The sequence below is a fragment of the Engraulis encrasicolus genome, chromosome 20 (genome assembly GCF_034702125.1).
Source record: "Engraulis encrasicolus isolate BLACKSEA-1 chromosome 20, IST_EnEncr_1.0, whole genome shotgun sequence".
NCBI classification, from domain to species: Eukaryota; Metazoa; Chordata; class Actinopteri; order Clupeiformes; family Engraulidae; genus Engraulis; species Engraulis encrasicolus.
Window position 1 is genome coordinate 8474364 of NC_085876.1, and position 15000 is coordinate 8489363.

Genomic DNA, 15000 nt, shown 5'->3' on the forward strand with positions numbered 1-15000 from the left:
GACCAGCCAAAAAAAATTATCAAAGTTGAGAGAGAAAGTAAAAAGGCATGGTATAAAAAAACCTGGGTTCATACCCCGGGGCAGTCAATATTGCTGTGTGGATGGGGGACATGAGCCAGCCACCAACAATCACCAAAGAGCTCCTAAATCCAAAACGGCACTCATCATTCGCCATTTCTCTGTATGTGTGCACATCAGGACATGATCATCTCATCCTGTGTTCTTTGAATCTAAAAGGCCATGGCATATACCCTCAGGCCAGACTATGCCCTAACGGTTTAAGTGGCCCATAAGCTCAGGCATTGTTTTAGACCGGTTTACATGTATCTCACACACCACACGCCAGATTATAGTATATCACCAAAACCCCTACCCCGCTACACATCACAAAATCTTGGAATAAATAACATAAAGATATCTCTAGCGCAAAGTAAAGTATCTCAGCATAACACAGTGTATGTTAAATGTGCATTCAGGCTTGCATGGTGCAATGTTGTTACATAAATACACAGCAGCGTTTCAGCATCATCGATACCTGATAGATGAAAATGGAAAGTAGGTCTGAGTGCATTAAGATTACAGTTTCTTTTCAATTGCTAGCGAGCGCTTACCCATACTTTGGATACTTTTTCTAAACTCCTAACACAGACTGACACCTACAAACCATCACTGGCCAAATGGTTCATTTTCTTTTTAAAAGCGCACACTGTTCAATACTATATAACTATATAACAAAAATAGAACATATATTTTGTTTTGTACACACTAACTGTACACACTAACCAAATCACTAGACAACTGGCTCAAAATGAAATACATCTGTCAAACAAAAGGGCCTAACACTTGTTTACACTTCACAAGTTACATGAAGTCATCAAAGGACACCAGGTTTCAAACTACTGACTTCAACATTACAAAAAACTGCATAGACCTTTGTGCGACAGTTTTACTGGTATGTGCATGCAAATCAAGCAATTCACTTTTTACTCAAAATGTCTTTGTAGGGAACAGTACTGTTGCTTGTGGTTATTCTGCATGTAAAGAAAAAGTAAGAAAAATGCATTGATTGATTGCTAATAGTGTGGAACAGCATGCAATGAGAGCTGTGTGACTAGGGCAAGCCCATGGTCCGTTACAGTAACTACATTTAGTGTAGAATTTTGCAAACATCTCTGAAGAACGGACAAAGAATGGACTCATTAGCAATTGAAAAAACACTGCTGTAAGAAGAGTGGTCTCTGAAGGTTTGAGTGTGGCCTCTTCATACAGCAACGTACACATGCAATCAGGACATAGCGTGTATTCTGTTATAGAGTCCAGCATAGGCAATTTAAACCATGAATGGTCTCCATGTACATTAGGCCTGCTTGTTTTAATACACTTCAACACTTTGTTTTAAAGGGCAATGTTGATATCATGAGACAAATATGACTAGTACTTAGTCCAATTCTTGACAAATCAAGCAGGTCCTCTTTCACGCTCACTCACAGAACATACATCCAAGGTGGGAGTGTTGGTGTACACACACCACAAGCAAATATAACTTTTAATAGGGTGCATGGCATGCCTGTATGTCTGTACCTTACAGTTTACCTGTTTGTTTAAATGATTGTGAATATCGACAATTGTTCCTGGTGATGTGTTGCCTAAATTCATGTCATTATGTACTGACAATATAAAACAACTTCTATTGAGTAGCCTATTGTATTAGGGCTTCCTGGCGGCACCATTTTATTGGCCTGAGTAAACGTTAGTTTATGATCTACAGAGACCATGCATGATTGGCCTAATGGCTGGACAAACAACTACTTTAAGTGCATAATCTGCTAAGCTAACAGAAAAAGGTCAAGTGTTGCTCATTAGTAGTGTAATAAGCAGTGAATAACCGATGAATTAACTTTCAATAAACTGTGCCTTGAAGTTTTTCTGTTTGTCTGTGATGTTTCATATCAGCTCTTTCCGGGGTTGACCAGCCTTACTGGACACATGCTGGTGAAATTTCAGTTTGGCTGGTAGAAAAGACCAACCTACTAGCCACTTTGACCCATTACTAAGTGTGTGTTTGGCTAGTAAGATTAACATCTACTAGACATTTTTGGCTGGTGATGAAAGGGGTTAATTTAGAGCCCTGGCTCTGTCTATGTAAGCTGTGGCTTAGCGATCAACATTCATTTCTGTTCTCCGGAAGAACAAACAAGGCATGTCAGACAAGGAAATATCTGAAGTCCAATAATCTCTTTTACTGTAAGCAAAGAATTTATGATATTGCCACACTCTTTTCACATCTTCACACAAGCTTGCTCACAACGTGTTGCTCAACTTAATCTAATAGACACACTAAATTTAACAGTGAAACCTGACTCTGCTGGTAAAAACCTCACCACATCTAGAACATTCACATGAACGCGGAGAGTTTTGCGGAAGATATGACACACTTCTCTATATCAAAAGGACACACTCTATCAATCTATCCTGGTGTCTCACTTCCATTTGTGAAGACTCAGGCTTACAAAAGTCGACAAGGTCAACAAACGTACGGCACACGCAATACCCTCCAGAAAGCAACTGGTTTCCAGTGGAGGGACAGAATGACTGACAGACTGGTCAACCGACCGACGTAGAGCCAGAGTGAATGCATGCAACTAATAGGTCTATGTTTGCGCTAAGATATAAAATACAGTATCATTTTATGGCTTGTAATTAAACCCAAAAATGCTAAATGCAATCTCAACAACAGAGATGTATGAAGTAGAATTTGAAGTATTGTATTATGGATGTATTAAACACTAGTAGTATGGTATCACATACTACTCATACTACTAACATCAGAGACAGTGGAAAGGCAAGAACAAAATCTTGACTAACATACTGTATCATACTACCAGTGTTGTAATTACAAATGCAAATGCAAATCTCTGCTCAACAACAATGTTCGACTATAGTGAAAGGACTGCAGGTGGGCTCACCTGTCCAACAGAAATGGCAGCCAGTAAGGGAAGTAAGAGGAAGGGGGAGAGAAGTTGAGGATGAGGATGAGAGGAAGAGCGGGAGGGAGGATGAAGGACAGGAAGAGGAAGAAGAGGAGGAAGGATGGGTGGGCAGGGAGGAAGAGGTGCTTGTGACTGAATTTATGAGTTATGCATTTCATCAAGTGTAAGTTCATCAAAATGAGGGTGGACAGAACTCTGCCTGCCTGCCTATTTTTCTGTCATACTGCATGTCTATCTGTCTATATTCCAACAGCTCTCAGACATTTTTGGAAAGAGTAAAAGAAAGGGGAAAAAAACACTATCAAATAAGTACAATGTAACTGACGATATAGCCATTGTAGCTCACTACTAGAATCACACCAGAACCTTTCGGTAGCACTTCACGGCATTCCACGTTTGAAACAATGCATTCCATTCTTTTCTGTGGCATTCTGTGTGTGTGTGTGTGTGTGTGTGTGTGTGTGTGTGTGTGTGTGTGTGTGTGTGTGTGTGTGTGTGTGTGTGTGTGTGTGTGTGTGTGTGTGTGTGTGTGTGTGTGTGTGTGTGTGTGTGTGTGTGTGTGTGTGTGCGTGCGTGCGTGTGTGTGTTACTACATCAAGACAGAACTTCAGTTTAGTAGCATTAAATAAATTCTTTGACGGGGGCCACACAAATACCTATGTCACTATAAATCCACAAAACAAGATCTCTCACACTGTCCTCAATAGTTGCCTGGTGATGGTCAGTAGACTGCGAAAACATGGCCAATAAATTATTGTTGCAAATGAGGAGGCCAGTGTTTTTGTCTGTGTTTTGTGTTTTAGCAAGTGAACCAGCGGATTGCCTCTAACACAGCTGTCAAAAGGAAGCAAGAACTTTTCAAAATGCTTCATTAGGGGTGGGCGGTATGGCCAAAAATGTATACCTCGGTATAATTTTAGCCACGGTATATATCACGGTATATATCACGGTATTGTACATTTGTGTATAAAATGTTAAAATTAAGCGTTTTGTGGCAAAATGACCAAAACACCATTTTTTGCATTTTATTTTTTGGAGATGACTGGTCAGACATTGTTTTATCTTCTATGTGGGAATTCTTGTCATTCAAATCATTTGAAAACATATTTTTAAACTTTTAATCTATAACAATGACTCTACATCTACAGGACGCAATGTTCTATTGCGGTAGACGGTATGAGACAAAATCTCTATCATTGATGAAAAAATACCGCACACGATATTATACCGCGGTTACCGCCCACCCCTATGCTTCATCGTGACAAATTATGCAGCATAATGATAAATCATACAGCATACATACAACATCATACACTGCTAAAAGTCACTTTTAGATAAATACTTTTGCCATTTCAAAGGTGAAATCTTAGGGGGTGAAGTGGCCCATCACACTAATGCAGCATATTGTGAATGGGCTTGCATGCCAATGGGGACCCAGGTTCGAATCCAGACTAGGTCATTTCCCAACCCTACACCACCTCACCCTCAAACTCTCTTCCTGTCCGGACCTTCACTGTACATTCCACAATAATAATAAAGGCTAAGCTTATAGAGATTTACATATACATTTGAAATTAGTTTTCCAGGAAACTTTTTTTCTGTTTTCAGTGATTTATTTACACTAATAAAGGATAAACAACATAGACATCTGAAAAGGTGAGATGTACCTGTACATGTACAGTCATTGTAACATTGTAACATCTCAAGGTCTTGCCGGCAGTCAGACACAAAGTAGCGTAACAACACAACATGTTACCATAAGTTCTCCATGTCATATACTGTATGTTCTCCTGCATAGTTGAAAGTTAATGTTTTTTATGAGGAGTTGGATTTGTCTGTTTATCAAAGTAGCTCATTCAGTTCTTAGTTCCTACAGATCAGGTGATCAGACAAAATCAACCAAAAAACGATCTCATAACTAACAGCTGTTTACATTTTCTCGGAATTCAGATGTGTGATTTTTCAGCAAAAAAGAAACCCACACTAACGTGGGTGAAAGGAGAAGTCTTTGCACTTAGTGCTCACCCATCATGCTTCTGCAAACCCGAGCTATCAGACGCTATCAATAACAGGCGACATTGAAATGCATCAATAATATCATGCATATCACTGGGCACTGGGGAATTGTAGCCTTTATAGAAAGTGTGTGAAAGTGTGTGAGGGGGGTGGAGAGAGAGAGAGAGAGAGAGAGAGAGAGAGAGAGAGAGAGAGAGAGAGATGGTTCAGGATCAGGAAATGACCACAGGTCAGAATCGAAACCGGGTCCCCAGGTTTATGGTGCGGCACCATAGGGACTAGAGAGCAACACATTCTACCAATAGGTACCAATAGGTAGGGGATCTGAACATGCAACCTTCTTATCACAGGACGAAAGTTGCACACCGTGGTCATGCTCGCTCATGACTAATATCGTGAAGAGTCTAATGCTAAGTGGATATATTTTTTGGATGCAAGTCAATTAATGCCTGCAGTCATAAACATAGAAGAAGTATTAAATAGGATTCATCATGTCAACCTTTAAAAAATAATCAAAGTGTTTTTGATAAATGTTTTAACCAGTTAAACACAGCGTTATGAATTTGTTGATACCAGAATGGTAATGACCGAGTCATAGTGAATTACTAAAGGCCCTGTGTGCATTATGGGGCTACATGTTTGACTTGAAAACTTGAAAAATTCATGGAGTCAAACAAAATACAAAAAAGTGGGCAGCAAAAGAGATTAAATCAATTGCCGTTTTAATATTTACAGCCAGAAACTCAACTTTTAAACTCAATTAGTAGCCCCATAATGCACGCCGCACCACCAGTGGCACGCTGTAATAGTCATTGAAAGGTTAAATTACCATAGTACTATTCCACTGTGACATACCACAGGGCCTTTAGTAATGCACTACGACTTGGTCATTGCCATTCTGGTAACAGCTAATTTATAACACCGTGTTTTAATGGGTTAAGAAAATAAATGTAAGAACCTTGGTGTTGTGTTCTCTGTGTCTCAATACTGTCCTGCCATTCAACTTCCTCCAATGGTGTTGGGCCAGACTCACAGTTAATTACACAGTCTGTGCTCCCTCCAAAAGCCACAGTTGAGGAAGGGATGTCTACCACTGAAATTAGGCAGACTGGAGGTTGTGAAAGCCTCGTCTCCTGCCTGACAGGGGCCAGAATGGTCCCGGGGGGCAGACTTAACCCGTTAATTTACACATTTATACAAACATTGTAAATTTGTTGTCATCAGAATGGCAATGACCGAGTCGTAGTGCATTACTAAATGCCCTTTGTTGTCATAGCAAAGTAGCACTATGGTAATTAACCTTTCAATGACTATTACAGCGTGCCTTTGAGGGTACAGCGTGCATTATGAGGCTACAATATCCATTTCTAACCTTAACATGATATACATTTTTTGCATTATGTCGTCATACCATTAAAAATGTATCTCTTTTGCCAATTTGTATGCCCCCCGGAAAAAAAGCTGGCCCCACCTCAGTTCCCCTGGTAATTTTGGTATAGAACCTCTCTTGCTGCCTGGCCCACAATAAGTATCATAAATGTTGTTTTTAAAACATAGTTGGGGAAGAGCCTGAACACTGACTGACAGCTGCCTTACTTTTATCACCTTCTAAGAGATTTAAACCCTCCTGCTCATTCACCTGTCATGTGTGAAGGCCCGTTGAATTGTTCCACCTCCTCCCTGCACTCCTCAATTTCTTTTTTTTGTAAAGATTTTTTTTTTGGGTCTTTTTCGACTTTATTTGATAGGACAGAGTGAGAGGTGGACAGAAAGTGAATTGGGAGAGAGAAGGGGAGGGGCCGGCAAAGGACCCTGGCCGGGAACCGAACCGGGTTAGCCGCATGGCAGGCGAGTGCTCTACCGGTTGGCCACGGCAGGGCCCGCACTCCTCAATTTCATTAGTGGCCCGACTCTACCATCCCACTATATACAAAGGGGGTTGCCCATCACACGTGATCTTTAACCATCCAGGGACCGAGGCCTGCTACCATGCCGAAGATGCTTTACTGTGTACTCCAAGCACTCAAAGGGCAAACCAGTGATATGTAAGTAGCCTGGTCTTGCCGTGCGCAAGCTCCAGTAAAAAAAAAATCCTTCCACATCATGTCTGATCCGAGTGTTCTGTGAGGACTCAAGTCTTGTTACCAGACAAGCGGTCAATCAGCAGAGGGGAGGGGCGAGGGAGGGGACACATACAAACCCCAACTCCGATGAAGTTGGGACGTTTGGTAAACAGTGAATAAAATCAAAATGCTATCATTTTCAAAACATTCAATTTATTCATTAGATGGAGAATAGTGAAAAGACAACATATTAAGTGTTAAAACTGAGAAAAAATATTGTTTTGGGGGACATATGTACTCATTTCTAATTTGATAAATCCAACACGTCTCAAAAGAGTTGGGACGGGGACAATAAATGGCAGCAAATGTCGAGGAAGACTAAAAACAAAACAAAAGACAAAACTTAGCAGTTAAATACATTAACCGATGAGATGATTTTATATAAAAAACAGTGTTAATTCCTATCTTGGACATGATTTCACCAGCTTAAATGGTGGGTGTATTCCTTGTCATGTTTTGCAATGTTTTCCTTTCTGTAGTGCTTACAGTGTGACAGGTCTTGACCAAAAACCCACCATTTTATCACCTGCTGGTCCTTATGATGGAGCCAAACTGTTAAAACATAGTAGAGAATGCAATTTGACCTTACTATGTGGCAGTAATCGAAGATCTCCCTTCAAAATATAATGCATGAGTGGCTTTTCATGCTGTTTAAAACCCATTTATACCATTCAGCACTGTATTTAACTCTACAGATAAGTGAGAACATCTTAACCAATGCACTACTGCACCCGCATGCCATCATGGAGGCTGAATTTTGAAGCTAGCACTAACACAAGTTGGATGGTTCATTTTTACTGTAGCACAGGATGTGCAATGCTCTATTATTGTCAAAAAGAATGGACTTCTACAACTTCTGCTGACTTCTGTAAGCAAAGGACAGTTTCCCATGTCTTCTGGGTCTATTTCAAGTGAGCTCAGGTGCTTAGGAGAATGTTACACCCCTGTATCATTTTCATGCATTAAGCATTCTTAATATGGTAAATTTTCAATAGCTCTAGCACTCCAGGAATTAGAGTGAGACTACAGCCAATATATATTTCATGATGTCATGAACCTATACAATGATTTTATTAACAAAAATATGTCTTATATGCACTCAATCGTGGTAAATCAAAGGGAATTCAAAAATGTATGTAATAACTATGGTAATTATTCCCTTTGCATCTTTAATTCTGAGTGACTCAGCCTCTCTGTGATGATCTTATACCTGGACACCTATATTGTCCGTCAGTACAATTCATTTTGAAATGTTCTTCTTTGTTGTTTTATCTTATTTGGATGTTTACTAAATTTCACTGATCCCCGTCCCAACTCTTTTGAGACGTGTTGGATTTATCAAACTAGAAATGAGTACATATGTCCCCCAAAACAATATTTTTCTCGGTTTTAACACTTAATATGTTGTCTTTTCACTATTCTCCATCTAATGAATAGATTGAATGTTTTGAAAATGATAGCATTTTGATTTTATTCACTGTTTACCAAACGTCCCAACTTCATCGGAGTTGGGGTTTGTATTTTAAACTCCTATGGAGCTCAGTTCACCGTCCTACGAGACTAGGAGAACGAATGGACTGGAGTGCAATGGAATGTCATATCCATTTAGGAGACTAACCTCGATCAGACTTTGTTGCATTGGTGACATATGTTATGATTTATCTTGGTTACCAAGTTGACATTTTTTTGTAAGACCAGGCTAATGTTTAAGTGCAGTTGTGCTCTGCCTTTCCCAACTTTTTGTTTTGCTGCTCATGAACTTGTTTAATGTAATGTAATACTACACTTTGCAGAGGACATATCGATATTTTTACCCTGTGATATGCTGATGCAATATAAAAAAAGCACTTTGTTTCGTTATAATGCAGGACAGCAACTCAAATTTGGACGGTGCAAATTGATGAACCCATGAAAGGTTTTTTGAAACATTATTCTACTTAAATTTAAAAAAGGATTACCAACCCTTTACCATTACCGCTGTTTACCAACATTCTTCACTAGCACATTGAAACATTACCATTCTGGCTACATTAAATGTATAATATAGGCTGTGTTACAGGAGAAGGAAAATACCATTGACACATACTCAGCAATTCTACTCATTGTGAAGCCTCACTTAATGCTGTGGCACACTCTGTTCACTTACAAGCTCTCATGCTCGACTTCCAAACCTATTTGTTGCACAAAGCCAAAGTGTAAAACCCTGGACTACATACTTGCAATGCCGGACACTCTGAGTCTAAAAACACCAAGAGGGAAAGAGAAAGAAAGCAGGGGATACAGAGAGAGAGAGAGAGAGAGAGAGAGAGAGAGAGAGAGAGAGAGAGAGAGAGAGAGAGAGAGAGAGAGAGAGAACAATGGGAAAGCACATCTTGGGAATAGGAAGTTAGGTGTCCGAGGCAGCAACTTCCTTTTTACAAATGATGTCAATTTCCTCAGCAGAGAGTGAGAGTATCCAGGCATAAGGTCACGAGAAACGTGATATTTAAGCTACATTTTCAAAAATGGGTGATTTTGGCCCTACCATGGTCTGCTGCGTGGCCGACCCGGGGTCGATGCCAGCCCGGGTCCTTTGCTGACCCTTCCCCTTCTCTCAAAAAAAAAAAGTTTCCTGTCTCTCTCTCAAACTGCCCTGTCACAAATAAAGTCTGAAAGACCAAAAAAATATCTTCAAAAAATTTGTGTTTTTATTTATTAATCAGCTGCCGCTCCCGTATGTTGCTGGGTATGTGTTGTTTTTTTTTAATCCAGGCCCTGTTCTAACTGCAAGTCATTTATACAGTAGCTCAGTAAGCTGAAGTTTGTGGTAGCCTCTTAGTGCAGATGGGGTCGCCGGCGGGCCTATTCACTATTTGCTGAAAATACTCAACTATCGTACATCATAACACCAGTGCTATGGCATTTCAGAGAGCCTTATGGTAAGTAACAAGTTAAGACATAGACATTACAGTGGTGCCAGTAAGGTTTTAATATACGCTCTGCACTAAGGGTTAAAGGATTAAAGGGTTAAAGGATAACTTCAGCCAATTTCAATATGCTGTTGTATTGCTCATGCTACCCTTGACTTGTTAGTACCCGGTGATGCAGCATTTTTTGACTCAGTCCTTTCTGAGATCTGAGCTATTATCATGGGGGCAGATTTTGTTTACATTTAAAACATTCTTAACATAGGCCTACTCCAAATATTATCCCAAAAGGTATCGCTGTTTGCTAGTTGTCTGCTGATGTTACATAACCTTTTGGATGTTATTGGGAATAAATCAAGATGATTCTCAGGTACTGACAAGTCCAGGGTAGTGTGAGCATTACAACTAAATCCGAAATTGGCAAAATTGGCAGAAGTTACCCTTTAAGTATTGATTGTTTGCAACACAGTCACTACGTAGGGCAGTCTATGCTGAATAAAGTATGCTCATGAAAATATCTCTTCTGATATGAGCCATACATCCAGGGCTCTGTAGTGGATATTACACATAATCTGAAGTAAATCAACAGTGAACAGTGTTACCCACGTCTTACTACCAGTCATGGAAAAAACAACGTACCTGTATATTCATGGGAACTATGGGAAATACACTCTAGAAGATAGTCAATCCCCTCTCAAAGTGTGGGATTATCTCCTCAAAATGTAAGCTTACTCTGTAGGTAATTACCTTTATCACAAAGTGTTCATACTAAATACAAAGTCTATTTTTTAAACAATACAACAGGATCTACATTTAAAGATTTTGCAATATACAGGTTATTACCATTCTAATATACAGTAATCCATATTTAATTTTTCAGATGTGTTGGATATTTAAGGCATCTGATCCACCACACAGTGAATCCTCCATCCACCTCAGAGTGAAAATATTGACATTTTAACACTATCCAGGGGTATTCAATTAAAAGTCACTGAGGGCCAGTTTATCAAACTCCTTGCCATCCAAGGGCCGCATCTGGCCCCAGGGCCACCATTTGAATAGGCCTGTTATACACAGTACATGTTGAAGTGTTCATTCAACAGTTAGAGATTCGATGTAACATCTGGCATTTTTACTGCTTACTCCTTCACACATACAACAAACAAAAAAACTTTTAAAATTGAGGAAACCACAGCACATTAGGCCAAAGTGAAGAATAGGCCTGCTAACCACATGGGTCAGGCTTGACACGCACACACAGACTATGGGTGTGCATGTATTTGGACAGCGCTAGCAGATGTCTCTGTTAGTGACACTGCAGTCACTAATTTACAAAAAGCACCACTATACTGTGAGGACAAATAAATTACGAATTGTGTTGATTACACAACCAGAAGATATTCTGTCACTCACAACACAGTTCATAACACCTCCTCTGTGTCTTAACAACAAGACTTTGAATTCTGTAAAGCATCACAAGATGTATAACACTCATTATATCTACCAAGTCTGAAGATTTTCCTTTGTTCTTTTTGTTTCAGACTTGTACAAGTTGAATCCTTTACCAGGTAAAACACAAGGTCCTGAGGGCACTGTGGCTCAATGGCTAAGGCATCACTTCACCAGGGACCAGGGACCCGGGTTTGGTTCCACTTTGGGGGGCCATAAAAGTTCTCTGAGGAACTGTGGGTAAAAGTTTAATTCTTGGAAGAAACCCAGGGTTCCTGGTTGTAATGTTTGATTCCTCAACGAATCTTTGTATTCATGTGTTGTCTGAGGATCCATTAAAAAAAAAACTGGGGTTCAAGGTTCTTCATAGTGTGGTGTATTTACTGTCTCACGAGTGGCAAGTCACAACTATGCATAGCCTGTGTGTGAATAGCACGAAAGACAGGAGAGAGAGAGAGACATCGACGAGGAAGACCATGTTGGTGTCTGCATTACTGTGCACACTGTATCAAGGACAAAGAGAGAGAGAGAGAGAGAGAGAGAGAGAGAGAGAGAGAGAGAGAGAGAGAGAGAGAGAAATGCCACCTTCATATATCATGCGGCTGATTTTTTTCACACAGGATTTTACACCTTAAGACATACAACAAGCTTGCAACACAGAGATTCGAACCACTACTTTTCGCGTTATCTACTTAATTTTGTTCCATGGAATGCATTGTCTTTCTTACCGCAAAAGACAGCAGTAGTTCTTGTTTCCTTTCTGTGTGGGTAATTTGACAAGTTTCAGTTCACTGTCAGCTGATTTTTATGCAATAGCAAACAATACATGTGGCCATGGCACTGTAACCTAATGGGTCTATTCTTGGGCATTACATGATCGCCTGGGAAATCCCATGCTGCTTTGCACAATCGTGCTGATCTGAAAGACAAGATGCTCAATGCCAAGGTGCTAGCCTGAGGTAGGGAGCCAATCCGAGAGCGGGGAGGGGTGGAAAGATGATAAATGCATATTACGCGACAAAGGGAAGCTTGCAGCTTGTTTGCTGACAGATTGGCTATGGGCTATGTATACACCCCAAATGACATTCGTAATGATCAATAAACAGTCTTTAGCTAACGCAAATCACACCTCCCTGACGAGAAATTCAGTAGGTGGTCTCCAGACCCTATCCCACTTGAGATATGGGCTGGTGTGACCCAGGCACTTTACAGGCTTATGAGCTGTACAGGTGTTTTAACCAATGGGCAATCGACTCATTTGTTTGACTAATCCTCTTCATGTGTGCCTGCACTGCATTCATTGTAGGGAAGTCAGAAACCCTAAACTCTTCACTGTCCACTGTATTAGGTCTTCGTTGTTCACCATAGGCAGACATACAGTACATTTAGTATTTGGTGCACCGAAATGAAAATTTGTGGCCGAAACCGAAACCGAATAATAATTAATCACTTGGCCGAATACCGAAATCGAATATTACAATTCAATTCCTCGTCAAGTTATCAAAAGTTAGATTTTTCACTGTTTTTAAATATTGCTTACAGATCTACTGCTTACAATAAATGTTAAGCCATGTTTTTTTAAAGAATATAAATGTGTATTTGAAGTCTTCAAATGTTAGAGTAGAACTTAATTAGAAATTAGTGTAATTAATGCCCATTTTCAATTCATTTTCTATTCGGCCTCAGATTTGACCACTCTATTGGCTTTCGGCCGAAAACCGAAAGTGTCTTTTTTTTGCGTTTTCGGCCGAATATTTTCTGCGGCCGAATTTTCGGTGCACCTCTAGTATTTATTAATTGTCTATGGTGTTTATCTGCACTTCCGTTATCTTGTTCATTTCCTCCTTCGATAAGATTATTTAGATAAAAGTGTGATGTCAATCATGTTTTGTCCCCTACATTAGTGTTCTATGCTGCCGAACACACGTCTGTGGTGAGAGATCAAGTGTACCTTGGAACATTACAGAATGACTGAAGGCCTATATTGTTATAATATAGGCAACAGAGTTACATTTTCAATTGGGTGTCCCTTGAGATTTTCACATTGAAAAAAAGCACACAGAAAATTTTGCTGTGTTAATTCAACACTTAGAGAGTTGATATATCATCTTCAACAATGTATTTGGTCCCAACGTAGGCTACTCTCTTGGTGTGTAATACTGTATGTTTTGCTGTGTGTTCTGCTTACAAAAGCTTGAAACCCAACATTTCGAGTAGGGGTCTCTAGCATAGCCCCTGGCCGTCATCATCACAACATGACATAGTTACTGTCAGGGCGGGACAGGGAAAAAACACACCATGGCCCCCGTTTATCAGCTTTGGGTGTTGGCTTGTATACTAAAACAACACCTCCATCTCCATCATGAATTAGCTTCCTCTTACAGTAGTATTACCCCCTACCAAACATTCAGGAGCTAATCATTAACTCCTTAGTGCAGAGCCTATGTTATAACCTTACTGTCACTAAAACTGTAATGGCTATGTCTTAATCTGCTACTTAAGCCTCTCGGTAATGCCATAGCAATGTTGTTATGATGTAGTTGAGAATTTTCAGCAAATAGTGAATAGGCCCTCCAGCGACCCCATCTGCACTAAGAGGCTATTCAGATAGCCTTACATATAGCCTGTAGCATTATAAACACAATCAAGTGTGTAGGCTCATATGTTTTTAAACAGAATTGTCGTTCTATATTAAACTATATTTACTTTTTTTCTCAAACTCCTTTTTTGGACTTGCACTTCACAGATGAGCACCTGAGTAATATTGTTTGGAGTCTCTTGAGCAAAAAGCCCTTTTCTAAAAACACAGGCAAGCTGGGTGTTGGTTATACGTGTATACTAAAAACAACATCTCCGTCTCCATAATGACTTAGCTTCCTCCGAGTATCCCCCCAATTAAACATTCGTTTGCTAATCATTAAGGAAGAAATTCTCAGCTCAGCCTTCCATCTAGGCTATGTAGCATTATAAACACAGGCAGGCCACACTCGCCGCACCCACTTCCTCCTAGCAAGGAGCAAGAGCCAGGAAGTAGCCCTGCGATGAAAAATGGAAGTGCACCCACAGACAGTGTGCACAGTGTGTGCACCCACATACTCTCTCTCTCTCTTTCTCTCTCTCTCTCTCTCTCTCTCTCTCTCTCTCTCTCTCTCTCTCTGGGCAACGAAAGTTGTGTATTGATATAGTTGTATTAGGAAGTCGTGTTGAATCCAATCTCTCTCTCTCTCTCTCTCTCTCTCTGTCATCTACAGTCTCTCTGCTCTATCCAGGACTCTTTTCTTCCAATTCCATCAACATTCTTCAACATGGACATCTTTATGGCACTCAGTGTTACAACCTTATTTCTGAAAGCTCTGTGTAATACTTATTTGCTATGTTCTGTATAAATGAATTTTTGTAGGGTTACACACGCGCACGCGCACGCACACGCACACACAGAGAGAGAGAGAGAGAGAGAGAGAGAGAGAGAGAGAGAGAGAGAGAGAGAGAGAGAGAGAGAGAGAGAGAGAGAGAGAG

The 15000-nt window shown here is 40.1% G+C and overlaps 1 protein-coding gene across 2 annotated transcripts in view; it reads right to left on the reverse strand.

The window, feature by feature from the left end:
- Positions 1–15000, reverse strand: part of yrk (Yes-related kinase) — a 43254-nt gene that overhangs the window by 27461 nt on the left and 793 nt on the right. The gene's annotated exons all lie outside the window — the stretch shown is intronic.